This window comes from Lithobates pipiens, unplaced genomic scaffold (genome assembly GCF_037356315.1).
Source record: "Lithobates pipiens isolate NorthernLeopardFrog02 unplaced genomic scaffold, aLitPip1_a1.2 Scaffold_16, whole genome shotgun sequence".
Classification (NCBI taxonomy): domain Eukaryota; kingdom Metazoa; phylum Chordata; class Amphibia; order Anura; family Ranidae; genus Lithobates; species Lithobates pipiens.
In genome coordinates, this window is record NW_027507748.1 from 34,848,859 (window position 1) to 34,860,871 (window position 12,013).

Genomic DNA, 12,013 nt, shown 5'->3' on the forward strand with positions numbered 1-12,013 from the left:
CCACAATTCTTTGCAAAATTAAGATTTTTTTTTTTCCACAAAATTGTCATTGCAATAGGTTATTTCTATCACGTGGCATGTGTATACCACAAATGACACCCCCAAAAAAATTCTGCTACTCCTCTTGAGTATTACAATACCACATGTGTGGGACTTTTTCACAACCTGGCCACATAGAGAGGCCCAACATGCAGGGAGCGCCGTCACATGTTCTAGGAGCATAAATTACACATCTAACTTGTTGACTACCTATTACACTTTTGAAGGCCCTGGAGCACCAGGACAATGGCACGTGGCACTGATGACAGATGGCACTGATACGTGGCACTGATGACACTTATACGTGGCACTGATGACATGTGGCACTGATGACAGATGGCACTAATATGTGGTACTGATGACAGATGGCACTTATACGCGGCATTGATGACAGATGGCACTTATACGCGGCACTGATGACATGTGGCAATAATACGTGGCACTGATGACAGATGGCACTAATACGTGGCACTGATGACAGATGGCACTAATATGTGGCACTAATACGTGGCACCGATGACAGATGGCACTAATACGTGGCACAGATGACGCGTGACACTGACAACAGATGGCACGTGACACTGACAGGTGGCACTGATGACAAATGGCACTGATCCGTGGCACTGATGACAGGTGGCACTAATATGTGGCACTGATGACAGATGGCACTATGTGGCACTGATGACACTTGGCACTGATGACAGATGGCACTTATACGTGGCACTTATGACAGATGGCACTGGGGACAAATGGCACTGACAACAGGTAGCACTGGGGACAGATAGCACTAACAGGTGGCACTGGGAACAAATAGCACTAACAGGTGGCACTGGGGGCAGGTGGCTCTGGGGAGGATGGCACTGGGGAGGATGGCACTGGGCGAGGATGGCACTGGGCGAGGATGGCACTGGGGGAGGATGGCACTGGGGGAGGATGGCACTTTTTTTTCCTTTTTTTTAACTTACGGCCGCTGCAGCCATTGATCTCTCCCTTCTCACACACTGTCTGTGTGAGGAGGGAGAGCGGCGCTGAGAGATGATCTCATATGTTTACATATGAGATCATCTCTCATTGGACACGACCGATCGCACTGTAAACGGCCACTGTGATTGGCCGTTTACAGCGATCTGTGACTGGCTGTGTCCGGGGGACACGGCCAGCACAGAACTTCCCCGATGCGTTCTCGCGGGAGCGCGCATTGCGGAAGTAAACAGGAGGCCTTTCATGAACGGCCTCCCGGCAGTTAGCGTCCGCTCTGTAGCCACCTTTCGGCTATAGGGCGGGCACGAAGTGGTTAAGAAATAACCATGATATATACAAGAGGTTTAACATTAAACTATGTAGAGGGTTCTTTACTGCAAGAGCGGCAAGGATGTGGAATTCCCTTCCACAGGTGGTGGTCTCAGCGGGGAGCATCAATAGTTTCAAGAAACTATTCAATAAGCACCAGAACAACCACAACATACAGGGATATACAATGTAATACTGACATATAATCACACACATAGGTTGGACTTGATGGACTTGTGTCTTTTTTCAACCTCACCTACTATGTAACTATGAAAGAGCAGGATATTATTTTACACCATAAGGAGAGACCAGGTTTAACTCATATCATCATTGCTGGCTTTTGAAGGATTTGATTCCAGAATAGTGGTGTACTCAGTATTGCCTGGCGATAATAAGGCTGTTTTTTAGCCCATTTGTAGTAAGTGCTTTACCAAAGGGGACCACTTTGAGCACAAGGTTTCTTTTCGGTGATGGTGTGTAGACTTTGGGGCTGACCTATGGTTCTGAGGGCTCACTGAGCACTACATCTACCCTATGGACTTTTGACTGTTAGGACTCTGTTACGTATGAACTTTTGTTTCTGTGTGATTTTTATCCAATTGCACCTAAACATTTTTAGTAGGGCTGTGGAAATTAAAGATTAATTCCTCGATTTACCGATTAATTCTTTTGATCGATCAAAATTATTTTGATCAGTACTCGCCTCTCCGCCGGCTTCCAGGTCTTCAAGGAGTTCCATCGGAGATCCGGTGACTGCACGGACATCAACGTCACTGGACTCCCCCCCCCCTTCCCCGAGTGCCTCCGTCTGCTAACGAAGGGAAGGGGGGGAGGAATCCGGTGACATTGAAGTTCTGATTGAACATAACATGTACAGGGGAGGAGCTACGCATGATGTCCAGGGCCGTCTTTTATGTTGATTGGGCCCTGGGCAAACATTTACTGCGGATCTAATACAGGAGATGACTTGAGACTGCAAATCTAATACAGGAGATGACCAGAGACTGCAAATCTAATACAGGAGATGACCAGAGACTGCAAATCTAATACAGGAGATGACCAGAGACTGCGGATCTAATACAGGTGATGACCAGAGACTGTAAATCTAATACAGGTGATGACCAGAGACTGTAAATCTAATATAGGAGATGACCAGAGTCTGCAAATCTAATACAGGAGATGACCAGAGACTGCAAATCTAATACAGGAGATGACCAGAGACTGCGGATCTAATACAGGAGATGACCAGAGACTGCAAATCTAATACAGGAGATGACCAGAGACTGCGGATCTAATACACGAGATGACCAGAGACTGCAAATCTAATACAGGAGATGACCAGAGACTGCGGATCTAATACCGGAGATGACCAGAGACTGCAAATCTAATACAGGAGATGACCAGAGACTGCAAATCTAATACAGGAGATGACCAGAGACTGCGGATCTAGCACACGAGATGACCAGAGACTGCAAATCTAATATAGGAGATGACGAGAGACTGCAAATCTAATACAGGAGATGACCAGAGACTGCGAATCTAATACAGGTGATGACCAGAGACTGCGGATCTAATACCGGAGATGACCAGAGACTGCGGATCTAATACAGGAGATGACCAGAGACTGCGGATCTAATACAGGAGATGACCAGAGACTGCGGATCTAATACAGGAGATGACCAGAGACTGCAAATCTAATACAAGAGATGACCAGAGACTGCAAATCTAATACAGGAGATGACCAGAGACTGCAAATCTAATACAGGAGAAGACCAGAGACTGCAAATCTAATACAGGAGATGACCAGAGACTGCGGATCTAATACAGGAGATGACCAGAGACTGCAAATCTAATACAGGAGATGACCAGAGACTGCGGATCTAATACAGGTGATGACCAGAGACTGTAAATCTAATACAGGAGATGACCAGAGACTGCGGATCTAATAAAGGTGATGACCAGAGGCTGCAAATATAATACAGGAGATGACCAGAGACTGCAAATCTAATACAGGAGATGACCAGAGACTGCGGATCTAGCACACGAGATGACCAGAGACTGCAAATCTAATATAGGAGATGACCAGAGACTGCAAATATAATACAGGAGATAACCAGAGACTGCGAATCTAATACAGGTGATGACCAGAGACTGCAAATCTAATACAGGAGATGACCAGAGACTGCGGATCTAATAAAGGTGATGACCAGAGGCTGCAAATATAATACAGGAGATGACCAGAGACTGCAAATCTAATACAGGAGATGACCAGAGACTGCGGATCTAGCACACGAGATGACCAGAGACTGCAAATCTAATATAGGAGATGACCAGAGACTGCAAATATAATACAGGAGATAACCAGAGACTGCGAATCTAATACAGGTGATGACCAGAGACTGCGGATCTAATACCGGAGATGACCAGAGACTGCGGATCTAATACAGGAGATGACCAGAGACTGCGGATCTAATACAGGAGATGACCAGAGACTGCGGATCTAATACAGGAGATGATCAGAGACTGCAGGTCTAATACAGGAGATGACCAGAGACCGTGGATCTAATACAGGAGATGACCAGAGACTGCGGATCTAATACAGGAGATGACCAGAGACTGCGGATCTAATACCGGAGATGACCAGAGACTGCGGATCTAATACAGGAGAGGACCAGAGACTGCGGATCTAATACAGGAGATGACCAGGGACTGCGGATCTAATACAGGAGATGACCAGAGACTGCGGATCTAATACAGGAGATGACCAGAGACTGTGGATCTAATACAGGAGATGACCAGAAACTGCGGATCTAATACAGGAGATGATCAGAGACTGCAAATCTAATACAGGAGATGACCAGAGACTGCGGATTTAATACAGGAGATGACCAGAGACTGCGGATTTAATACAGGAGATGACCAGAGACTGCGGATCTATTACAGGAGATGACCAGAGACTGCGGATCTAATACAGGAGATGACCAGAGACTGCGGATCGAATACAGGAGATGACCAAGAGTAAAGGAGGTGATCAACTAATTAACCATTTTAACATTTTACCTATCAGCAGTGTACAACTATATTGTTCATTAACAGGTCAGGGCTAGGATAACATTCAACAAGCAGTCTATGGGGAGAATGACCTACCTAGCCAGCCAGACTCACCACCCGCTCTCATTAATTGAGGGATGGTGTTCTCAGAGGTCCAGGTTCAGGGCCTTCAGGGGTCCAGGTGTGGGGCCCTCAGACGTTCAGGGCCTTGAGGGTCCAGGTTCGGGGCCCTCAGACATCAAGGTTCGGGCCCTCAGGAGTCCGGAGGCAGGGCTCGCAAAGGTCTGGGGGCGGGGCTCTCAGCGCTCATACTCCGATCTCAGCCCTGAGCATAGAGGTTGCATGGGGCGGGGTCAGAGCTTCAGTGGAGCTCCTGGCCCCACCCCGCCTCCGCCCTGCTGGCAAGGCAATACAGCGACGTTTTTCTGTGCTCTGCGCTGGCGGGGTTATCAAGGGACCGGGGACCCTAATTTGCAAGCAGTGCGGGCTCAAGGGGCAGCTACTTTGGCAGGCCCCCCAGCCATGACAGAGCCCGGGGCAGCTGCCCCCTTTGCCCTGTGTTAAAGACGGCCCTGAACTAACACGATTGTCAGCTTTACATGCTGTGCTTTTATCATCTTTATGTGAGTAGTTTGTGTTTGAACACAAAAATGTAATCTTATACTTAAGCGGTGAGCACTTAGATCTTTTCTTTCTACCCGTGACCTGGTGTCCTTGCTGAGATCTAAGGAGACGTGAGAGAAGTTTATGGTCCGTGTTAACCATTTTGATACCTGCTTGCATGACCACCTGTTTGCACAGGGGTCCATGCCATAAGAGGTAAGAGTGATTAGACCGGAGATGGAGGGATTGTCACGCTACTGTGGAAAAAAAATTACTTACGTCAGTGCTACAGTTTGAATTTAAAACGTATTTGTGTGAACTGTGAAGTTAAGTCATGGATTGTGGAAACGAACTAGTGTCGGGTGATTGTATATAGTGTATATTACATTTACCACTGACTAATGCAGAGCTGCAATGCAAGGAGATCAACTAAAAGTAGTTGGATCTGTATGTGCGTAATAATTCATCGAAATTAGTCAATTAATCGATTTAAAAAAAAAAAACGATTAATAAAACACGAAAATTTTAATCACTAACAGCCCTAGTTTTTAGTTATTTTTTCTAGCGCTGTTAATTCTGGGATAATTTTGTTCTATATTTTATCTTTGCATCTTCATCATATACTTAATAAGCTGGTACCAATCTTGACATATGGGGAGAATAGAAAATGATGGATTGGTATGGGTAAAATTAACACAGAATTAAGGATTTTTTTACCAGAAAGCAGACTGGCTGTCAAATGCATAATACGTAATATATTCTTTGTTTTACCCAGTAATTACCAGAGTGACTGCAGCAAGGACTGATATCTGTCATCTCCTGTCATCTCAGGAGGAATCTGTCAGATGTTCCGTATCGTATGGATTGCAATCAGCGGCTGCCAGCACTTGAGTGCCTGAACAACTTCTGGAAACCAAGGAGCATATTCATAAAATATGGGTGACTCAAGGCAAATTTACTAGAATAGATTTCTACTGGGGATGAGTGAAACTGAAATATTTTTTTTTCATATCTGCAAAATTTGTAGATTTCCATGAAATTTTGCCATCTTCTTGAAATGCACTGGAGCAGTGGCAGCTGGTGCCCAAAATTTTGTCATTTTTTTTATTAGATATTTATTCCCGAGCCAGACTCCGGATCGCATCCCCTGGATCCAGTGATGTCTCCCCGCTGTGATAAGCGAGCCGCCGTGTCTCGCTCGATCTGTGACAGCGCCGGGCTCTGTTCCCTGCGAGCGTTGCGACGCACGGGGACGGAGTTCGGCGCCAAATTCAAAAAGTAAAAAACACAGAATAGATACAGTATACTGTAATCTTACAGATTACAGTACTGTATCCAATAATTACACATCCCCTTTGTCCCTAGTGGTTTGTCCAGTGTCCTGCATACAGTTTTATATTATAAATACTGTTCTTTATGCCAGGAAACTGGAGATTGTCCATAGTAACCAAAAAATGTCCGTTTACATCAAAAGTGGTTACAGACCAGCTAGAAAACAGCGATAATAAATTAGAATCACTCACAGAATTGAGCGATAGTAATTTGTGGGGAAATTAGTTATCAAACACTAAGGCCGCGTACACACGTGGGGACTGTTCGCTCAACTTTGTCCGTCAAACAGTTTCAGCAAACAGTCCGCTCAAAATTAGCATGGACGGACTTGCCCACACACGACGAACGAACAGTTTGCTGAAACCGTGCGCGATGACGTGAACGGCACGTACGACGGGACTAGAAAACGACGTCCTATACACTGCAATGCAAACTTCGGCGTGTAAATCCTTTCTGAGCATGCGCGGAACTTAGTTTGACGAACAAGCCTACACACGAGGGGACTGTTCGCTGAAACAAAGTTTCAGCGGACAGTTTTTCGGAATTTCCGAAAAACTTTGTTCAGCAGACTGTTCGCTGAAACTGTCCGCTGAAAGCCCACACACGAGCGGACTGTCCGCCGAAACACTGTTCAGCGGACAAAGTTGGGCGAACAGTCCCCACGTGTGTACGCGGCCTGAAAGTAATGACAGCAACAATTCTGCAACTCAGCATATTTCAGTGTTTTTGATTTGATTACATTATTGAATAATTTTTATTATTATTATTTGTTATAATTATTTATAGTTATTTCTTTTATTTTATATATATATCTATCTATATATATATATATATATATATATATATATATATATATATATTATAATTTATGATTTAAAATGTTATCATGCCCGGGATGTCTATTAGACTCTTATTTGGATGGATTTAAGTGAATTACAGTGCCTTGCGAAAGTTTTCGGTTGTATACTCAATTTTTTAACTTTTACCTACAGGAAAGCCTATAATAAGGCTTACCTGTAGGTAAAAAAATATCTCCTAAACCTGTACGGTTTAGGAGATATTCCCCTCGGTATGCGCCGCTGACTGCAGCGGCGCATGCGCACAAGGGGATTCTCGGCTGGAAAATCCGGCAGTAGCCGACCGGCCGGAATGAAATCTCCCACGCGCATGCGCGGGAGTGACGATATCGCGGCTCCGGCCACTCACAGCGCCGGAGCCTCGATACCCGGAAGAAACGCAGAGGGAGCATGTCGGCTCCCTCGGCGTGGATCGGGCCAGATGTCGGGGCCTCGTTCTAAGGTAAGTATTTCATAATGAGCTAGTATGCGGTGCATACTAGCTCATTATGCCTTTTGCTTTGCAGGTTTAAAAAAAAAAAAAAAAGTTTGCGGGTTTACTACCGCTTTAAACATAAAGATATAACATTTTAATTTTTTGTGAACAATCACCAACAAGTGGGACACAATTGTGAAGTGGAACGAAATCTATTGGATAATTTAAACTTTTTTAGCAAATAAAAAACTGAAAAGTGGTGCGTGCAAAATTATTCGGCCCCTTTACTTTCAGTGCAGCAAACTCACTCCAGAAGTTCAGCGAGGATCTCTGAATGATCCAATGTTGTCCTAAATTACTGATGGTGATAAATAGAATCCACCTGTGTGTAATCAAGTCTCTGTATAAATGCACCTGCTCTGTGATAGTCTCAGGGTTCTGTTGAAAGCGCAGAGAGCATCATGAAGTCCAAGGAACACACCAGGCAGGTCCGTAATACTGTTGTGGAGAAGTTTAAAGCCAGATTTGGATACAAAAAGATTTCCCAAGCTTTAAACATCCCAAGGAGCACTGTGCAAGTGATCATTTTGAAATGGAAGGAGTATCAGACCACTGCAAATCTACCAAGACCTGGCCGTCCCTCTAAACTTTCAGCTCAGACAAGGAGAAGACTGATCAGAGATGCAGCCAAGAGGCCCATGATCACTCTGGATGAACTGCAGAGAACTACAGCTGAGGTGGGAGAGTCTGTCCATAGGACAACAATCAGTCGTACACTGCACAAATCTGGCCTTTATGGAAGAGTGGCAAGAAGAAAGCCATTTCTCAAAGATATCCATAAAAAGTCTCATCTAAAGTTTGCCACAAGCCACCTGGGAGACACACCAAACATGTGGACGAAGGTGCTCTGGTCAGATGAAACCAAAATCCAACTTTTTGCCCACAATGCAAAACGATATGTTTGGTGTAAAAGCAACACAGCTCATCACCCTCAACACACCATCCCCACTGTCAAACATGGTGGTGGCAGCATCATGGTTTGGGCCTGCTTTTCTTCAGCAGGGACAGGGAAGATGGTTAAGATTGAGGGGAAGATGGATGCAGCCAAATACAGGACCATTCTGGATGAAAACCTGTTGGAATCTGCAAAAGACCTGAAACTGGGACGGAGATTTATCTTCCAACAAGACAATGATCCCAAACATACAGCAAAATCTGCAAAGGAATGGTTCACAAATAAACATATCCAGGTGTTAGAATGGCCAAGTCAAAGTCCAGACCTGAATCCAATCGAGAATCTGTGGAAAGAGCTGAAAACTGCTGTTCACAAACGCTCTCCATCCAACCTCACTGAGCTCGAGCTGTTTTGCAAGGAAGAATGGGCAAGAATTTCAGTCTCTCGATGTGCAAAACTGATAGAGACATACCCCAAGCGACTTGCAGCTGTAATCGCAGCAAAAGGTGGCTCTACAAAGTATTAACGCAAGGGGGCTGAATAATTTTGCACGCCCCACTTTTCATTTTTTTATTAGTTAAAAAAGTTTCAAAAATCCAATAGATTTCGTTCCACTTCACAATTGTGTCCCACTTGTTGGTGATTCTTCACAAAAAAAGAAAAATTTTATATCTTTATGTTTGAAGCCTGAAATGTGGCAAAAGGTTGAAAAGTTCAAGGGGGCCGAATACTTTCGCAAGGCACTGTATTTCTAAGCCCTTGTACACACGGTCGGACATTCCGACGGAAAATGTCCGATCGGACCGTGTTGTCGGATAATCCGACCGTGTGTGGGCTCCATCGGACTGTTTCCATCGGAATATCCAACGGACAAAGTTTTAGAGCTGGGCTATAAAACTTTCCGACAACATGATCGGATCAGACTTTGTCCTATTGTGTGTAGAGAATTCCGATCGGACAAAATGCCTCGCATGCTTAGATCAAATTCCTAGACCAAAGCTATTGGCTACTAGCCAGAACGTAGTCCCGTCATAACGAAATAACGTCATCACGTTACCTACGATCGGATTTTCCGACAACTTTGTCCGACCATGTGTATGCAACACAAGTTTTGGACAAAATCTTTTTGCAAGTTTTTCACATCCTGTGGAGAAGTTATTGCCCTGCTTAGTTTAGTATAGTCTGCAAATACAGTACACTGTTTACCCCATCCCCATCCTCCAGGTCCTTTATGAACAAATTAAATAGGATTGGTCCCAGCACAGAACCCTTGGGGACCCCACTACCCACCCCTGACCATTCCAAGTACTCCCCATTTATCACCACCCTCTGAACTCACCTTTGTATCCAGTTTTCAATCCATGTACTCACCCTATGGTCCATGCCAACGGACCTTATTTTGTACAGTAAATGTTTATGGGGAACTGTGTCAAATGCTTTTGCAAAATCCAGATACATCACGTCTACGGGGCCTTCCTTTATCTGATTGCCATTGCTGACCTGCGTTACTTCATGCATTATCGTGGGTTGTGTTAGGACATTGCAATGGGTTATCTAACACACCCAAAAGCAAAAAAAAAAAAAAGGATGCCATTAATGGTACTGTAAAACGCATATGCACATTTTAGCAACATAAAGGTTTTTAAAAGCCTAAAAGCGAAATCAGGACTTCTGAATGTGCATGTTTGTTTCAGGTCAGTGACCTAAAAGGCATGAAAGACAGGAGGGTCAGAACGACAGCGAAGCGACTAGCATTTTAAGAAAAAAGCTGAGCAGTGGCAATCAGCAAGGCTTATTATCATCTTAGAATTTGTGTTTTGTTTAGGTGAAATCATTTATGATTGGGGGTGTTCAAAACTGAGAGTTTTCCTTTCCCATTTTGGGCAATGGGGGAAGCTGAAATGAAATGTAAAATCCTATTTTCAATTCCTACATTGTATTTCAGCGCTCTGGTTCCATCTGTTTGCCACCCCCCTATACCATCACAGGACACAATGGTGTGTGTTCCCTAGAGAAATCTAAGCAGGACTAAACATCTGTATACTGTAGTGTAAAAAATATGTTTCTGCTTTTCTGATATTTTCTTTATTTAACTTCAATTTAAATTTTTTCTTTCTTTTGCAGGCCATTATGCCTCAGGCTGTGTTGTTTTCTGTGGGGTTACAAAAGATGTCGCCCCCTCCTTCAGAGATTATCGCCACCTTGTATTCATATAAGCCTCTTACAGAATAGATGTATTATCCAGGCTCGAGGGGTTATGCCAACACATTAGCCATTAAGCCCTCTGGGATGAGAAGCTTTAACTTCTTTTAAAAGAAACAATATTTCGCCATCATTTTCTTTTTACAGCAGTATAGCCTAGGCCTTGACCCCAGACCTTTATTGGCAAAAAAAAAAAATATATATATATATATATATATATATATATATATATATATATATATATGTTGCATATTAAAAATATATATATATAAATATATATATATGTATATATATATATATCTATATCTATATCTATATCTATATATATATATATATATATATATATAAATAATATAATGTGTGTAGCAGGTACCTCTCCAAGCGGAATGAAGCCAATGGTAGGAGCAGTTACAGGAACCAATGAGTGGGGCTTTAACAAGCAACAGTTGAAAAGTAGTCTGAAATATGAAGTCCCAGCACAAAGCTGCTCACTGATTTTTAAATTCACAGAACAACAAAACCCAGTCTGCATTGCATGAAAATCAGAGGATGATGGGAGGGACTATAAAATGATCTGCAGACAAGGCCCAAGCGCGGTTGCTTCCTGGATCCCATTGTGAGAAAACCATCATGTTGCTGTGTGAAGGGATTTGCGGCCTACTAAGGGGCACACAGCTTACAGCTCCAGTCCAGAGGGTTAGGACGCCATCTGCTTTTAGAAGGAAGCTCTGCAGCAACGCTGTATGCCACAGAATGTCCCAGCCCCTCTGGTGCACCTAACAATATGATTAATGGAATAACACAGTAATAACACACACAGTTCTGCACAGTTTTATCAACCCTTGGTCAACTACCTTGGCCACATCGTGTTTGCTGACGGAGTGGCCACCGACCTCCAGAAGCTTGAAGCCGTCACCTCCTGGCTGAAGCCCACTAATGTGACTGAACTCGGGTAATTTCTGGGATTCTGTTCCTATTACAGAAGATTCGTCGAGGGATTCACTAAAATAGTTCACCCACTCAATGAGCTACTGAAAAGTGAAGAGGGAGATGATGATCCGACAAAGCCTGTCAGAACAGCTGGAGGGCCCAGAAAACCCAGAGAGTCCATTCTGGAACAGTGGACCGTCCAATGTGAAGAAGCCTTTAGGCAGCTGAAATGGAGGCTAACAACTGCTCCAGTCCTGACCTATACAGATACAACCAAGCCATATGAACTACACGTTGACGCCAGTCGAGATGGGTTAGGCGGGGTGCCAATGGGCCATC